The sequence below is a fragment of the Marmota monax genome, unplaced genomic scaffold (assembly GCF_021218885.2).
Source record: "Marmota monax isolate L192 unplaced genomic scaffold, Marmota_monax_Labrador192_F-V1.1 WCK01_AAM20220418_F8-fsc00230, whole genome shotgun sequence".
NCBI lineage: Eukaryota > Metazoa > Chordata > Mammalia > Rodentia > Sciuridae > Marmota > Marmota monax.
In genome coordinates, this window is record NW_026693365.1 from 2,172,949 (window position 1) to 2,191,081 (window position 18,133).

The window sequence follows — 18,133 nt, forward strand, 5'->3', positions numbered from 1 at the left end:
GAATGGTGCCGGAAAACAAAGTGGCCCCGAGAGAGGACAGACACACCCAGGAGCACTGCAGGTTAAAGTGGCTCAGGTGGCACCTTACCCTGTGGGGGCTCCGCAGCAACTCAGCCTGCAGAGGGAGGGGGAGGGGGCTCTGAGTGGAGCCAGGAATGGGCTGTGTGCGCCAGCTGAGTCATGGGGGGGTGGAGACTCAGTGCCCCCAGTGGCCATAGATGGCCACAGCCGGTGGCCAACAGGAGGTGTCCCGCGCTGGGCTTCCTCACTCCTGGGTCTTCCCTCCTAGCACGTCAAGTCTGCGCAGAGGAGAAGCCAGGGCTGGACATCCCCCCGGGAGGCTACAAATGACAGTGAACACTCACCAGGCCTCAGATGGAGAGATGGCCAACAGTGGACCCATGTGCAGAAGGGGAAGGCTGTGAAACAGGAACTTCAGCAGACAGGGAGCTTTTCTAAAAGGGATCAAGGTTAAGAAATGTGAAATACATATTCTAAATGGGATTCAAGGAGACCTTATTCTTTTCTCATAACTATTTCACTGAGGCCATCTGGGGCAGGGGAGGTGGAGGGAATCCTAAAGCATATGTAGCCACCTAACCTCCACCATCAGTCATGAGGGCAAAGTCAAGGCCATCAGCACGGAGGAAATAAGAGTGCTGCTTCCTGCATATCTGTCCCGGGGAAAGAGCCCCTGCAAAAAGAGAAGAATCTAGGGAAAAGGAAAACACACAATTCTTGAATCCATGGATATAAACCAGAAGCCCCAGGAGGGTGGCCCAGGGTCCAGGTCTGGAATCAGGTTTTAGGTCCTGTTTACCAGAATTGTCCTCTGGGCCCCATGCATTGGAAATTGCTCTGCCAGAAGATGGGGTAATGTCCATTGTGGTCCCCAGAAGATACAGGACACTCAGGCTTGACCATTAGGGGTCAAGAGATCCAGTTCTGTGTCCTCACCCGCCCTCCCCATGGCCAGCCCTAGGGGTGGCACGTCCCATCTGAGGAGAGCTGTGGCGGTGGCTCCTCTGGATCAAGGCGCTGCGTCCACCAGGCACTGTGAGAGACCCAGCAAAACTGAGGCCACCTTGCTTGAGGCTCTGTGGGCCAGTGCTCCGCAGGCCAAGACAGGAGTTGCTCCTCTGAGCTGGCTACTTCCTCGTGGGGGGACAGTCCTGGGCACTGTGGGAAGTTCATGGTTGGTCTCTGCCATCTAGATGCCACTGGCTCCCGGTCACTGACCCCGACAATGTGAAAGTGCCCAGACGTGGTCAAACGTCCTTTGGAGGACAAAAGGCCAGTGAGGAGCGCTGGCTTAGAGGCATGTCCTCAGAGGGGAGAGATCAAAGGCGGACAGAGGCCGGTTAGTTCTGCGGCTACACTTCAGTGGACTTGCCGTAGCCTGGGGGCTGCTCTGCTGCCGGGCAGCAGGGAAGGCCAGCAAGGCCACTTCAGAGCTCCTGCAGGCCAGCCCCAGCCCTGAAGACCCGATTTCCTGTGACATTTGTGAAAAGGGCCGAGCTCTGTTTTCTTCGTACCTTTTAGGATCCTTGAGGGTACTTGGCCTGGCTTCCAGCTGTGAGGTCAAGGCCCGGCGGGGCGGGGGCAGCATCCTCAGATGGAGAGCAGTCTGACCACCCACGGGGCGCTCCACCTTGTGGAGATCCTGCAGCGCCCCTGCCTGGCACTCCTCCTGCTTCGGGTGCCTTCCCTCCCCCTGCCTTGGTGCCCGCTCTCCGCGTACCCCGTGCTCCCTCTTGTCCCCATGAACCGGGCAGAGCGGGCAGCCTCGCCCACTGAGAAGAGAACCCGAGTGAGGCTGTTAGACATGTCTCCTGAATTAACGGAGAGTCGCCCAGGAAGCCGATGGGGTGGCCTGCAGAAGGAGGCCATGTGGAGTCGCCCACCCGCCCAGGTTGGTGGGGAGGAGGCTTGTTTCAGAGTTTCTCCCTGAGGAGGCGATTTAGGGAAGGTACAGAGGAGCAAGGGAGGCAGAAGGAAGCATGTTTGTGGGGGCTGGCGCCTGGGCTCTCACCCCGCCTACGTGCAGACTGACTCCCCCCACTCTTCATACACACACACGCGCGTGCACACGACGCCCCCACACACTTGTGCATGGAGAGATTCTCACACTTGCTCACACTCATGTGCAGACTGGCACTTGCACCCTCTCTCTCATACACACACTCTGCTCTCTGCCCTCAGGAGTGCCCGCTCTGCCTCCTCTGCCCCCCATGACTCAGGCCCAGAAGAGGAGGCAGCCCTGGCAGGCTCCATGTCTTCCCGCCACCCCATCCGCTCATGAGTCACCAGCCTCTTGTTTGCTCAGCCACTTCAAGAAGCTGGCCTCGCTCCAGGAGCCTCCTTGGCAGTGGAGGCCGCGCCGTGGGAAGGGGTAGGAAGGGAAAGTGGGGAATTCTAGAAGGCCCTTTAGAGGGGAGGGTGCGGGCCGTGGCTAGAGGCCAGCATGTCCTCTGACCTCCAGGCCAGAGGCAGCAGAGGCCCGCTCCCCAGGTCCAAAGTGGGGGCTCCAAACTGGACAGGGGTCCAGGCCACAACCCGGGTGGCCACTGCCGCCCACAAATAATCCTGGGAGGGTGTCCAACCCCAAAGGAGACAAGAACCTGTGTGGCCTCGCCCATGACACAGGCGGAGTGTCACAGTGGCACTTAGTGCTGTTTTGATTCGGCTGGGGTGGCATCTCCGAATCCCGGGAACAGGGGGTGGCAGGAGACGGAGCCATCTCCCTGAGCCTCTGGGCGGGCCTGTGCGTGAGGGCTGCTGGTGGGACGCAGACGGAGGCTAACGTCGGAGTTTGCTCCTCGGGGTGTTTGTGAATGTTTCTTTCAAGGCTCCGGGGAAAGCAGAACATTTTGATTGCCAGAAGAGCACAAAACTGGGAGACTGGTTTTCACAGTTTCTCAAAGGAATTTAAATCCTGGCTGAACAGAGGCCCCACAACAACCAACTGGAAACCTTTCTTGTGACAAGACCGACTGTCCTACCTTGAGAGGCTCTGAAGAAAGGGGAGGACCGCTGTTTAGTGCCAACGGGCCTTCAGCGTGGAGGGAAGGCTGGGCCCTGCCAGAAGGCCAGGGGGAGGAGGGCTGTCCTGGAGGAGGGCCTTGGGCCTCTCAGCAGCTTTGCTTTCTCCCGAGAACTGAGAGGAGCAGCCCAAGCTGTTGGGGACATGGTCAGCTCAAGGTGTGAACCCGGCCGGGGTCAGGCCCAAGTCCAGCCCACGCAGCTGGCCTCCCCATCAGGAAGCTCCTGGGGATGGGAAAGCTCCCGTCACTGGAGGGACAACACGCTGCTCAGGAAGCAGTGGACGTGAAGGGGAAGCCTCTGTGGCCCTGCCCGGGTACGGCGGGGTGGGGAGGGGCGAAGATTTCCAGAAAGTGCCTTCTACTGAGCACCACATCACGGGCTGTCCCCAAAGGACATGGAGAGCAAGAAAGGAAGGGATGGCAGGACAGCGGGGGCCAACAGCACGTCCGAGCAGGGGCGGGAGCCGAGTGTGAGCGTGAAGGGGAGCGTGTGTGGCCAGGAGGAGCCTGGCCCTGAGGTGGGCCTGGCTCTCACCTCAGACCAGGGAGGTCTGCAGACCGGGCTTGGGCCTGGTGGAGCAGGGGGGAGGGTGGGGGAATCCAGGAGGCCCCAGGCTGGGTCCTGGGAAGGGTCCCAGCCGGGCCCTGCTGAGGGTTGGCCTCTGCCCAGGGCCAGCCTGGAGCCAGGTGCTCTACACCTCTGCCCCTTCAAACTCAGAGAGAAGTCACGAGTCCTGGCCCTCTCTTGCTCAAAACTTCAGGGCCTTTCCGGCCCCCTGCAGCCCACAAGTGGGCCCTCGTTCCAGGCCTGGTCCACACAGGAGTCATCTGTCAGCCTCCCAAATGAAGCTGAGCCCCGGGGCTCCTGGGTGGACCCAGGAGAGAAGGTGGAGGTGACCGTGTGAGGGGTGCCGCAGGCTGGGCTCCCCACACCTGCTCCTGCCTACACCAAGGGGCTCTGCGGCAGAGAGGGGGGTGCAGGGCAGGGTGTGCCATGGGCAGAGAATAAGAGTGACCCAAAGAAGACCTTCAGGAGAGACAGGAGACAAGTGAGAGAAACGAGTCTTGGTTCATTATTTCTGCCATACTTTTGGTGTGTGTGTGTGTGTGTGTGTGTGCGTGCGCGCACGCGGGCATGTCTATGTGTACTTCTCCTTTATTCATTCTGAGTATGAAAAACATTCAATTGTGGTGATATCAGAATGGCTTAAAGTTTATGCTTAAAGCTTCAAGGAAACCAAGTCTTGGTTATAGAAAATTTAGCCAATTACACAGCAGCAAAAATCCTAGTTCTATCTTTTTCTTGTAATGCTAGCAAATCCATTTCTGGACCTGGGCATTTTCAATTGTCAATATTCAAAGTGTTGCAAGTTCCTTCCCGGGCACTGACATTGAAGATGTGTTAGAATCTACATGTGGGAGGTTCTTGGGTCCTACAGTGATGTCAGAAAACAGGCTAGTGTGCCTCCCAACGTTTGTCTAGACTAAACTAGACACAAAGAAAGAGCAACAAAATAATTAGTCTAAGACAATGCTTCTGGACAACAAAAACAAACCTTTGGTTATTTGTGTTTTCAATTACAGGAGGAGTCATAAATACCAAAGATCCTACACACATTTTTTTTTTTTTTTTGGTTTGGGGATGGAAACAGGAGCTTGTCTGAGCTAAGCCAGTGCTTGGACCACTGAGCTACATCCCAGGCCCTTCTAGACCTATTTTGAAGTTAATTCAAAGATTAATTCCTCTGATAAATCATTTGCTCCTCCGGCAGAGAAGAGCCACAGGGAGGGTGAGGGCTGTCACTTGGGTGTGACAAAAGCTGGGTCCACCCAGAGTCATCGTTCTCAGGACCACCAGGTTCTGGTTTCTCTTATAGAAGGGCATCTACCTGGGACACCGAGGGAAAGGGAGCGAAAGTGCTGCAGCTCGACATGCTGGGTCATGTTCAGGTTGGTTCGGCCCAGACTCCGTTGACGGTGGGCCCTGGAGACAGGAGAGGCCTTCTCCCTCACCGGCCAAGCGTGCCTGGGCTCTGTCTTGAGAAGCTCTGTCCACATAGGAACATGGACACACGGCACCATGACATTCTACTCAGCAGACAAAATGCACCTTGTCCCTCCAGGCAGGTGCCCACTTTCTCTGGGGTCTATGGGTGACGCAAGCTTTGGGGCAGGCAAGTGTGCCGGCCAGCAAGGCCCCATGTGGTGGCCAGATGCCAAGAGAGTCAGGAGTGCTTGCAGCCATCCTGGGCTGTTGGTGACCCTCTGAAGGGATGTCTCCTCGCTGAAGCTCCGTCCTCACCATGTCCAGGCAAGGGAGCCCCAGCTGTGGCTTTGCTGGCCTCAGATGAGGGTCTGAGGAGGCAGGGCCCAGAAAGAGCCAACATGTCATTTACAATGGTGGCCTGTGTGAGTGCGAGAAGCTTTCAACCCTGTCCTGGCTGCCCCGCAGGCAAGAGAGGAAGATGAGCTGCCTGGCTCTGTGGGAGCAGCAGCCTGGCCCTGCTGCCTCTGCAGCCAGGCTGCACCCACAGGCTCAGTGCTGGGGACAGGGTGCTGGACTGGCCCTGAGAGGCTGGTGACAGTTGGCAGAACTGCCTGGGGCCTCTTCCAGCCCAACAGGATTCCCACTACATGTCCTCTCAGCTGAAAGCATGGGAGGAGACAGACATGCCTCTTGGTGAGCATGCAGGTGACTTACGGCAGCCAGTAGCTTTCCCACCATGAGAAGGAACCTTAGGAAACCGTAGTGTCCTAGGAGAAGGCTGCTTCCTAGACCACCAGCTCATGCTTCACACAGGACCCCCACTGTGAGGCATTCCCTTCGGGTCTCAGCATGAGTGTCCTGTGGTCACTGTATGCCTAATTAGTGCATGGCCCAGGTTTCCTGACAGCCCATCCAGGAGATGGCAGAAGGGCAGAGAGAATGTTCTAGGGCTTTCTGTTTCTGTACAGGCCTCTCAAGGTGTAGAATGACTGTGAGACTGCACCAAGACTTGTGGAGCATTGCGGGGCTGGGAAACACCAGTATGGAGAGGCTCCCAGGTGGGCTGATGAGGAACTATGAACGGCTGAGACAGTGGCACCTGTGTCTGGAGGCCAGGCAGCCTTCAGAGGGCCCAGAGGAAGGGCTTTACTGCAAGTCAGGTGGACTCTGGTGTGTTCTGCCATTATCCCAAGCTCCTATCACGTGCCCTGAGGGATTTAGGGACGAGGCTAGTGGACCAGAATCCCCTGCTAAGGCCAGGGTAGCAGCAGCAAGAGGTCACACAGGGAGGACTCATTCTCAGAGTTGGAGTCTCAAATCCTAGGAATCACTGGTGCATTCCCACCTGTGCCAAATGGTACATTCACACTGTGCCACATGGAGCATTCATGCCCAGTAGCCCTGCCACAGTGGATATGATAGCCAAATGCTTGAAGTGAGAAATTTAGCAAGTGAATCTCTGAAAAATATCACAAACGCTTCCTTTATTTAAGAACTCATTGACATTAAAGAAGACTATTAGTCTCATTGAAGGCATAAATTTATTAATGTATTTCCCTTCTTGTTCAAGAAAAAAATCTGGAGGGTATTTATAGAAAGACATTGGGGATAAAGAGAATTGAGTACAAAGGCAGAGGGTGTAGCAAGTTAGCAGAGGGGAAGGAAAGCCATCGTGTGGAAGCAGACGCAGACCGACACTGGCTTTGAGCGAAATGGCAGAGACACAATCACTCATTAGCATACAGTGCCACAGGACACTCATGCCGAGGCCCCAGGGAATGCCTCATCGTGGGGTCCCTGTGAAGTGCAGGCCAGTGGTCTAGGAAGCCGCCCTTGACTAGGACAATATGGTCTCCTAAGGTCCCTTCTCATCCCTCGCCCTCTGTGGCGCCAGCCCTGAAGAAGCACACAGCATGGTGGTGGAGGGGACACTGCCAGTCCTTAGAGAGCCTCCCTAGCTGCCGAGAGCCCAAGAATCCCCTGGGTCTTGGTGAGTCCAGATTTCTGTTGAGTAGGTTCCTGGGAGAGGCCCAGCTGTGGTCCAGGGAGCACACTTTGAGAATAAGGGCTCTAGGGAGCTTTACACCAAAATTGTTTTTGCCAATAATTTTGATGAAATCTGGAGAGCAAATGCTGGGGTAGACTTCCTGGTAAGAGTTGGGATCGTTCCTACCACAGACAGGCCACACACTCTGAACGTGCAGGCCCACCTTGACTGTCCCTGAGGACCAAGACCAGCTAGACCAGGACTGGGGCCTGCAGCTAGAGCCACTGCACTTCTCCAAGGGAGGGGCGTGCCATCCAACAGCCCTCAGCTGGAGATTCCTTAGGCCAATGACACATGTCCAGGATAATTTTGTCAGCATGTTTGTCAGCTTTTTGCCATTGAAAAAAATATTTGAAAAAAATCAACTTAAAGCAGAAAACATTTATTTTGGATTATGGTTTAGACTTTTCAGTCCATGGTCGGCTGGCTCTACACACTGGGCTGCAGGTGTGGCAGAGTGGGGTTGTCACCTCCTGGTGCCCAAGAAGGAGAGAGAGAAAGGAAGGGGGTTAGGTGTCAAGGGTAAGCTGCGCTCTTCCATGGCGAGTCCGGGGATCTACTTCCTCTGTTAGGCAGCATCTCCCACACTGCCACCACCTGCACACTGCCAGCACCTCCCACACTGCCAGCACCTGCACACTGCCACCACCTCCTACACTGCCACCACCTCCCACACTGCCACCACCTCCTACACTGCCACCACCTCCCACATTGCCACCACCTCCCACATTGCCACCACCTCCTACACTGCCACCACCTCCCACACTGCCACCACCTCCTACACTGCCACCACCTCCTACACTGCCACCACCTGCATACTGCCACCACCTGCACACTGCCACCAAGTCATTAACCCATCCACAGTGAGTCCACCATGAGGTCAGGGCACTCGTGGTTCAGTCACTTGGCAACAGCCCGAGGAGCGCGGCTGCCATGGGGACAGGAGTCCTGCCCTTGAGCACAGGAGTCCTCGGAGGACGCTCCATGTCCACACCACAGCAGTCTGGATTTTTCTATTTAAGTTTTTCGTTAGCACACATTTCGATTTGCTCTTCTAAACTGATGAATTATGAATGAATGACAAAGCCCCCCAGATAGCGCCTGGCTGGAGCTGTCAAATCATTCTTGCCTTTGTTCCTAGAAATTCAGCTACAAGTTCACCATGGATTTTTCTATCTCGCCGAGCCTCATAAACTCATCCGTTCCAACTCTACAACAAAAAGAGTGATGTCTCAAGGGGCCATCAAAAATATCTAGGAAAATAAAGCAAATAAAGCCTCCCTTCAAAACTATTGAGTAATTCGAGCATCCTCCAGCTGCAGAAAGACCTGCTTTCCTGGGGGGCTCTGCTTAGCCGGCAGTGCCAGTGGTCTGAGGGTGGAGGACGAGTGATGGAATGGCCTGGAAGCCAGCGAATCTGGTGGCACGTGTTGCACAGGGGTAAGGACCAAGCCGGGGCCTCTTTCTGCTCAGCTGCTTGCTATGGATGCTCAACACCAGGGGGTTAGGACATGGAGCCTGCCTTGTGGGTTGGGTTTTTCTTATCAGAGTGCTTTTGTGATCCAGAGGAGGGATCGGGTGGGGATGCTGAAAAGCTCCCTGCATAGAGTCCCACAAGAGACCAGCATCTCTGCTCACATGAGGGACATCAGACACAGTATTAGACACTTAGCCAAGGTAATGCTGGCAATGCTGAACACTAGCCCCTCCTAACCTTTGACATTGGTCCATATTACATTGCCTTGGGCAAAACCAGAGTGACAGAGGGCACATTCCTTTATTTCTATCCATGTCCTTTGTGACCCAGTTCAATGGAAATCGGGATCATAAGGTGTGACTTACAGCAGGTTAAGGCTGCTGGATGGACTGGGGGTTCTTGGACCATCTCCTTTGACATCATTTAGTGTCCGAACTTACATACAACCTACTCCAGCTGTTAAATTGATTGAGTTGTTTCACGGACACAGGATACCTATGGTCAGGTCTATTATGGTTTGGATGAGAGGTGTCCCCCAAAAGCTCACTTATGACAATGAAAGAAGGCTCAGAGGAGAAATGATTGGGTTGTGAGAGCCTTAACCCAACCTGTGAATTGATCCTCTGATTGGGATTAACTGAGTGGAACTGGAGGCAGGTGGAGTGCGGCTGGAGGAGGTGGCTCACTGCGGGCGTGGCTGTGGGGTATGTATTTCGTATCTGGAGAGTGGAGTCTCTCTCTGCTTCCTGATCACCGTGTTGTGAGCTGCTTCCCTCCACCACACTCTCCAGCCATGATGTTCTGTCAGAGGAGTGGAGCCTGCCTTCTATGGACTCAGAGGTCTGAAACGGTGAGCCCTCAAATAAACTTTTCCATCTCCACAGTGGTTTTGGTCAGATCTTTTAGTCCCAGCAGTGAAAGGCTGACCAAAACAAGGTTGGGTCACCTGAGGCATTATCAGGCAACAGAGCCCTTCCCCTCTGTCCTGAACTGCCCTCCTTGGGGCCCAGGGGAAGGCGTATGATCTGGAGGACTTTATTAAATCAAGACTGCTTTGGCAGTTCCTCTCATCATGGGACTCGCACATGGGGACTGGCCTGGCTCCTCTGTTCAGCAGGATGAAGCTTTTCCTACAGCTCCACCCATCAGAGGAAGCCCGACTTAGATCCAAGATGCGCATGCTCTCGTCAGGTGGCTGTACCCAGCATCACTGAAGTCCACTCCTCCCTGAAGAAGAGATGTCAAGCAGAACAAAACAAAAATACCCCACACCCTGTAGTCCCACTATCGCTTGTGATCAGAGAGAATGTTAAAAATCATTTAATCAAGAAAATCGTCACCCTACTCTTAGCTTGTCTTTATTTAAGTATTTAAAGCTTATACACTATTTCCCACTACATTTAGAAAGTGTCCTTTACTTACAGATGGTACAAATTAGGAGCAAATTTATTGCTTTGCTTAACCACAAAAATGTGATCAGATTACCCAAGGTTGCTAACTCCCTCAAAATGAAAAACCCCAACTCCTCATACCGCAGTTCCCAAGTGTGCTCACGGGGAAGGGAAGGAGAGACAGAGTTTGCTAAGGAGGGGCTCGTCCTTCAATTCAGGAGAGCCAATTTCGCAAGGCAGAGTCTCCTTGCTGGTGGTGGGAAAGACACCCTTTTGCCCGAAGGCTCCTCCCCAGCAGATGTCCTGTAGGGACAGGGCAGAGGAGCAGGAGGCTATCAGGTGGACTACACTTCCTGCTTTTGCTAGTGAAACAGAAGATCAAGTTAGGGGAGAGGGGACCAGGAAATTGCCTGGAACACAATCAGGGTGGGATGTCCCTGCAGGCATCTCCATCAGGGGTTGCTTGGTACCTTGACCTTGGTACTGCTGGGTGGTGAGATTCTTGTAACATCTGAGACAACTAGATTCCTGTTTCCAGTACTCACCGCAGGTGGTCCCCAGGGCTTGGAGTGTGGCTGACCCCAACAGGCTGTGCCTTGAGTGCATGATGCACACAGATTCAAAGAATTAGTAGGAAGCATGTAAAATATGTCAATATTTTTATATTGATGACATGTTGGTTAATACTATTCTACATTGGGCTCAATAAAATATGTTGTTAAAATTAATTTCATTTTTTCTTCCCTTTTTTATTGTGGCTACTAGAAAATTAAAATTCTAGACAGGCTGGTCTTCTCTTTCACTGGACAGCAGTGGGTTAGATAGTTAAAAGCCTTTCTTGGTGTTAAGTTGAAACTGGCCTTTTTGGACCTTCTTGATTTTGCCCTCTGATGAATAAACAAAATTCCTGCACATGACAAGTCGGTCCAATATTTGAAAACAACCCTCATCCCCACCCATCCTTTCTTCCCGTGCTGAAAGGCCTGCCCTTCTCACAAGCCTTCTTTTTAGGACATGTGTTAAAGATTATTTATCCGAAACGTAGCAAAAGCAAGACTGATTACTGCTATCTTGCTGGACTCTGTGTTTAATAAGCCTAGTTGACTTTTATTGGCTCTCCGGGAATTTACAGGGTTGTAAAACATCTGGTCCCTTATCAGTTGTGGACAGTTAAAAGTTCAACTTGCAAAAGCTAGAAAACAAGTCATGTTCTCACAACAGAGAGGAAAAGCAACACTTTAGGCATAGTTATGCGGGTTTATGGTGAGGGTGTCCAACATGTTGGGTTTTGTTGTCACCTCCCACATTCTGGCTGCTGGGGACACACTTCCGCCCAGTGGAGGGGAGCATCTCCGCCCATGCAGTTGTCCCATGCTGGCACACTCACCTTGCTCTGAAGAGTCCATTCCACTGTTCTGTTAGTTGAGATACTTAGAGGAACTTAGATTCAAGGGACCCTGTGGTCATGCACCCACCATCCCCTGAAAACTGGTTCCTTGAACTGAGGCAAGGTGCCCTAGGATTCCTTGCCAATAAGTTCTACATTTTAAGTGTCCTTAGACAGTCATGCTGGAGGAAGCCCCACGGTAGGCAATCCACACGGAGCAGATGCCATTCCAGGAAGGGTGCAACAGAGTCCTTCCAGGGCAGAGAGCCAGCATCACTGGCTGATGAGTAATCATCTGACTTCCTCAAGATGCTGCCATATTGAGTGTCCACCTCACTGTCTGCAGATGCCAGGGCAGAAGAGGAAACTGCGACATCAGCCTTGGTGAGGGAGACCCACGCTGTCTGGCCCACACACGACCCCATTCTTGCCACTGCCACAGTCACTCTATTTATGGGATAGCACTGGGGTGACTGAAAGAGCTTGGCTGATATAAAAAGCAAAACTTAACTTGTTGTTATGATTTGGATATCAAGTGTCCCCTGAAAGTTGATGTTTTGGAGACAGCTTACAGCAGTGTTCAGAACAAAATGATGGGTTTTGGACACTGATTTCATCAGGGACTCATCCATTTGCTGGATTAACGATTTGAATGGACTACGAGGTGGTAGCTGTAGACATGTGGGGCATGGCTGGAGGAAGCAGGTCGCTGGGGGAGTGCATCAGGGGTTTTCTATCGTCCCTGGCTTCTTCTGCCCTCCCCTCTCTCTCTGCTCCTTGGAATGCTGATTACACAAACTTAGCAAGCTAATGCTGATGACTTCAGTGCTTCTGTAGCCTAACACACATATAAACCCCTCTCGGAATAGGGACCTGTGCGGAACTGAGGGAACTGTGGGAAGGATGTGTCACTCATCCATCCAGCAGGCTGCTAAAGACAAGACTCTATGATGGACAGGGGACACTGCTTGGCAAATCACCGGGGGATGGAGGTGATACTGGCTCAGCCTGACACCACTGAATTCTTGGAGCACTCTCTGATTTCTTGAATGCTTTCCGGAGGAAGTCATATGTCTCCCACTCCATCTCTGGGTACTTTCTTTGGCCTTTCAGCAACCTTTCCCACTGCCTTGGTACAACTGGGCTGTGGATGTGACAGTCTCCAATGCAGCAATGTTCAGAGGTAGGACTTTGGGGAAGTGATTGGATCATGAGTGTTTTGACCTCACCAGATTAACCCATTGTTAGCTGAAGGACTACTGAGACCCGGAGGCGGCTCTGGGAGGGGGACCTACTTGGAGGACACAGGTCACTGGGGGTGGGCCCTGGCCCTTCCCCCCACCCCCAGCTCTGCTTCCTGGCTGCCATGAACTGAGCAACTTTCCTGTGCCATGGTGCTCTGCCTCATCTCAGGCCCAAAGCGATGGAGCTGGTCACCCATGGACTGAAACCTCTGAACCTGAGCCCAAATGATCTTTCCCTTCTCTGAGTCATACTTATCAGTGTCTGTCACAGTGACAACAGGCTGACTGGCATGTTGGGTCACTGCTTGTGCAGATCACCTGTGCACCTACTCGAAAGTCCATCTTCTCTGGGCGATGGGATGAGGCAGACCAGTAGCCAGTCACAGTCCAGCCTGTCCATCGAGATTCTAATCTTTTCTTTTTAAGAAATCCTAGTTAGTTCTTTTCGATGTCACAGATACTTTTGAAGTCTCTTTGGTCATTATTCACATACTTAACACTTGATCTCCTTACACATATTTAAAAAATTTAATAAAGTTTAGTAAAATAAGCACACATTAAAATGTTTAAATATATTAAATACTGATACATATTGAACATTTTGGGGTTTTTTTTTTACAGTGTCTTTGAGGCTTTAATTCTCTAGTTCTCAGTTGATGCTGATTCTTTCACAGTGGCTTATTTATTGTGCATTGTTTTTATTGGGAACGCTTCTTTCTTGCAGCCCTATCTGTGGCAATGGATTTAAGTCTTGAGCTAAATACATTTCCCCAAGTGTGAGTTTTTGCTTCTGCGGAACTTCTGGGAGAAACCGTAAAATGCTGAAAATAGGCTTGGGTGAGTGAGGCTTGCTCCTATGGGGCAGGGCCGGGGAGGGGCTGCAGGTTTTCTCTCCTTCAGCCTCCCAGAGTGGGATCTATAAGTTGTCCTACTTTGAGTTGACTGATCCTGCTACCTGATCAAACTTCGGGTTTGTTTTCTGCTTCCTTCCTCATCAGAGGCCCAGAGTACTCAGGTTCTAGGTCATCAAGATGGGCAGGTGTCCCCAGAACACATGCAGGCCCCAGTGCTAGGGTGGAGTGGTTGCTGGTCTTCAAAGGTATCCTTACTTTTCTGTCCATAAATTATAAATAACTTAAACACTACTTTTAGCAGCGTTTTCGTTTTTCTAGACTGAGGGCATTCTTCCAGTCTGTTAACCATTGGTGGAAGCAGATGCCAACCCTGTATTTTCACATGCACATTTAACTTGGAGTCTAAAATTAATTGGTGTCTTTCCCCTTGCTGAGTATCTCAAAGATTCAGACTCAATGTACTGGGCAATAGTAGCTTTTTAGTATGGAGGTATTTTGCTTTCAGATGGCTCTAACTTAATACTTACTAATCCAGGGTGAGAGTTACCAAACTTCCAGGAGACTTTTCAAGTATCTACCTGTGTGGATGTACTGCGCACGGTAACAATCTGGAAGCACCACAACTTTGTGAATTTGATGTTCTCACTGATGATATCATCTTATAAAATTAGTTTATTTATTACTGATATAAGTAGGTTTATTTTCTTAAAAGGCCATTCTCTTTCATAAATGCTATAAAATCAACAGAATCAAGAAAATTAATGTTTGATACAAATTTATCAAATCCAAGGATCAGAAAACTTTTTCTATAGTCAGGAGGGTGAAAGTTTTAGCCTTTACAGGCTGATAGTCTCTGTCTCAACTACTCAATTCTGCCATCACTGTATGAAGCAGCCACAGGCAATATAGACATAAATGCATGTGGTTGGATTCCAAAAAAACCTTATTTACAAAAATATTCATCAGCCCAATGTTGACTCACAGGCTGTGATTTGCTAACCCTACAGAGTTTATCCAGATTTCACCAACTGCAAAGAATGTGCTTCATAGCAGTGCATTTACGGTGGTTATTTATGCCTTTAGTTCCCTTTGACATGGAACAGTTTTCAATTTTTGTTTTTATGAAATTTACATTTTTGAAGGAGATCCAGTTATTCTGTAAAAGGTTCTTCATCTTGGGTTAACGTTATGCTTCTTTATTATTAATGAAGCATTTACATTTTGGACACCACAGAACTGAGGTGCTCTCCTCAACATTTGTACCCAGAGGCCCCTGGTGCTGAGGTGACCCTCTACTGATAAAGGTCACTTTGTTACGGAGCTCAGTTTCATTCACTAAAATGCTCACATACTTCCCTTTGGTTAACGTTGTAGGAAGGACGTTTGGATCTGTAAATATTCTTAATTCCCAAGATTTTATCCACTAATTGACTATCCATTTATGAACCTCACCTATTGCCAACTATGATGGTGATTTCTGTATTAGTCAGCTTTGCGTTACGACAACAAAATACCGAGTTTATTTAGGGCCATAGTTTGGAGGTTCAAAGCCAACAATGTGTGGCCTCACTGCTTTACTTTCTGGTGACAGCATGGGATGGCAGAACTCCATGGCAGGAATGTAAACAAACAGTCACGTCGCCAACAGGAGCAGAGAGAAGAGAGCAGGTGGGACCAGCTGGCTCCTTTTATAACAACCCTCAGGAGAATATCAGGGGTGGCATGAGAGCCACCAAGAGGTGTCCTATGAAGTCCTCCTGAGGGCATTCCCCCGGTGACCTCCCGCTAGGCCTCACAGGCTAAAGGCTCCACCAACTTCCCAAGAGCCTCACTCTGGGACCAAGCATGCAGCATGTGTCTTTGGGGACACTCAGCAACCAGATCACAGCAGTTTCCAAATATTCTAAGTTCCTCATTCACTCCGCACCACTGGCTGGACCTGCCCTCCACTCCTGGGTGCTGTATCAGTTCAGAACCGGGGGTCTTGTTTAATAGCTACGGTTCTTGACTATCATGACTTACTCTCATATCCAAGCTGGCTCCTCTGTCCTTTGGCCTGCCTGCTACTCCTTGGCCTCCCTGCTTTCTGCCACAAGATATTCAGACATTCTCTTCTTTTAAAACTGGAACCAACTATTTCCCTCAAGAAGCCGACTCCTTTGAAAGAAATAGGTTTTGGTTTCATTGATTTTTCCCCCCATTATTTGTATGATTTCTATGTCATTTGTCATCTTCATTGTTGTCTTCCTTCTATTTATCTGGGGCTTGATTTGCTCTTCTAAGTTCTTAAGGTAGAAAGCTTAAATAATTGATTTTAGACTTTTATAAATACTTAAAAATATAACTTGCACTCTCAGTAGGGCTTTAATGTAATCCCTCAAATTTATTATGCCTATTCTGAATTTCATTCATTTTGAAATATTTCTCAGTTTCTCTTCTAACTTCTTCTTTGCTCCATGGATTGTTTAGAAGCACATTTTTAAAATTACTAAGTTTGGGGAGCTCTTCCATCTATTTTCTGCTATTGGTTTCTAACTTGATACTGTTATGGTCAGAGCTTGGACCTATTAGGGTCATAAGACTTGCTGTGGCCAAGGACGGTTGTCTGGTGAGGGCTGGTTCTGCTGGTGGTGGCTAGTTCTAGTTCCATGGGTCATCACTCAGGTCCACGAGCTGGTGGTGATGTTCACATGCTCTAATGGTCCATTAGTTACTATGGGATGAGTATTGAAATCTCCAGCTAAATTGTAGATTCTTCTTTTTCTCCTTTCAGTTCTATCGATTTTGGCTTCCTGTACTTCTGAAGTTCTACTGTTGGGTGCTTAATGGATTCATAATGAACAAACTGCTTTATCATGTTGAAAGGTCCTTCTTTATCCCTTGAAATACTCCTTCTAAAATTTACATCATCTGTTAACATAGCCATAGCAGTTTTGTGTTTGCAATGATACATCATTTCTTTTACTTTTAGCTGACTTTCTAGGGTTTTTTTTTTTTATATAATTTTATCTTATTTACTTATTTTTATGTGGTGCTAAGAAACAAACCCAGTGCCTCACATGTGCCTGGCAAGCGCTCTATCACTGAGCCACAACCCCAGCCCCTGATAGGTTTCTTGTACACATAGTGTAGCTAGATCTTTCATCTTAACTCACTGACGACTCTTTCAAAACTGGAGTGTTTACAATTATTTATGTTAAACAGGCTTAAATCCATCCTCAAGGTATTTATTTCCCATCTGCCCCATCTATTTTTGGTTCCTCTCTTGATTCCTGCCATATTTGGAATGGAGTATTTTTAAACTTACTATCTTCTCTTATGCCCACGATTGACTTGTTGCACCTGTGTTATTGTGGTCATTCTAGAGCAGCAAGATCCACTGGGACTTTTTGTAATGCTGAAAATACTCTATACTTGTGTCCTCAAATATGGTAGCCACATGTGGCTATTAAGTATTTGATATGCATCTGGTGCAACTAAGGAGCTGATTTTTAAATTTCATTTCATTTTCACTAATTTAAATTTAACCCCCTGCAGCCAGTGGCTACCATATTGAACACTGCAACTCTAGACTTAACTATATGGATTGTCTCCTTATCATGATTTAACTTTATATTAAATTGTTGAAAGTACATATTAATTTCCCCCTAATTCTTTATTGTATTTTGCCATATGCTTTTATATACATATAATGCTATAAAAGTACATATTAATTTCCCCCTAATTCTTTATCGTATTTTGCCATATGCTTTATACACACATAATGTTACGTGTTAAAAATCCTCCAATACACTATTTTGCTTTAAAAATGTCTTTTAAAGCCATTAAATTAATTTCATATACACCCAGATAGTTATCATTTTTAACCCCTCATTCCTCTGTGTGGGTCTAATTTATAGCTAATATAATTTTATTCTGCTGAAAGAACTTTAATATTTACTTCAGTGAAGTTTTTCTGCTGTTGAACTCTCCAATTTTTCTTTGGTCTAAAAAAGTTTTTTTCTGATTTTAATTTTTAAGGACATTTTGACTGGATTTAGAACTATAGTTTTAAAGTTTCTATTTTACAGGCCTGAAAGAAAAAATTCCTTCTTTTCCTTTCAGGCTGTTAAAGATGTAACTCCATTTTCTGATTGCTTGCCTAGTTTCTGTGTTTATGAATTCTTATCTTTCATATCTGTCTAGATGATGCCCATTTGCTTTAACTTTTTTTTATTACATACTTTTGTATTGTGTGTGTTTATCTTGGTCGAGATTGGTTAAGCTTCATTAATCTGAGTTGTATACTTTTCATCAAATTTGAAAAAGTTTTGCATATTTTTCAAAATGATTAAAAGACTTAATTTTCTTCTTGTGGGGATTTTGATCACACTTATATTAGATGTCCTGATATTATTCTACAGGTCCTTGAAGCACTATTCATTTTTAATTCTCTTTTATTTTTATTCTGTTTTCAGCTGGAGGTCACTCCATGTTAGCTCAGAGAGTACCTCTATGCTTTTTAGAGCTACGGTCCACGCTCTACAGCACTGCTTATTCCAAAAATCCCATCAATGAACTTTTGGTTGGTTCCAATCTGCCATGAAAAACAAAGCTCACGGACATGATGTGTACTTAACATCTGGAAGACTTCTCACATTTCCATTTCCTCAGTTGTAAAACACATTTTAACAACATGATGTTCCTATCCAGATTAAATATA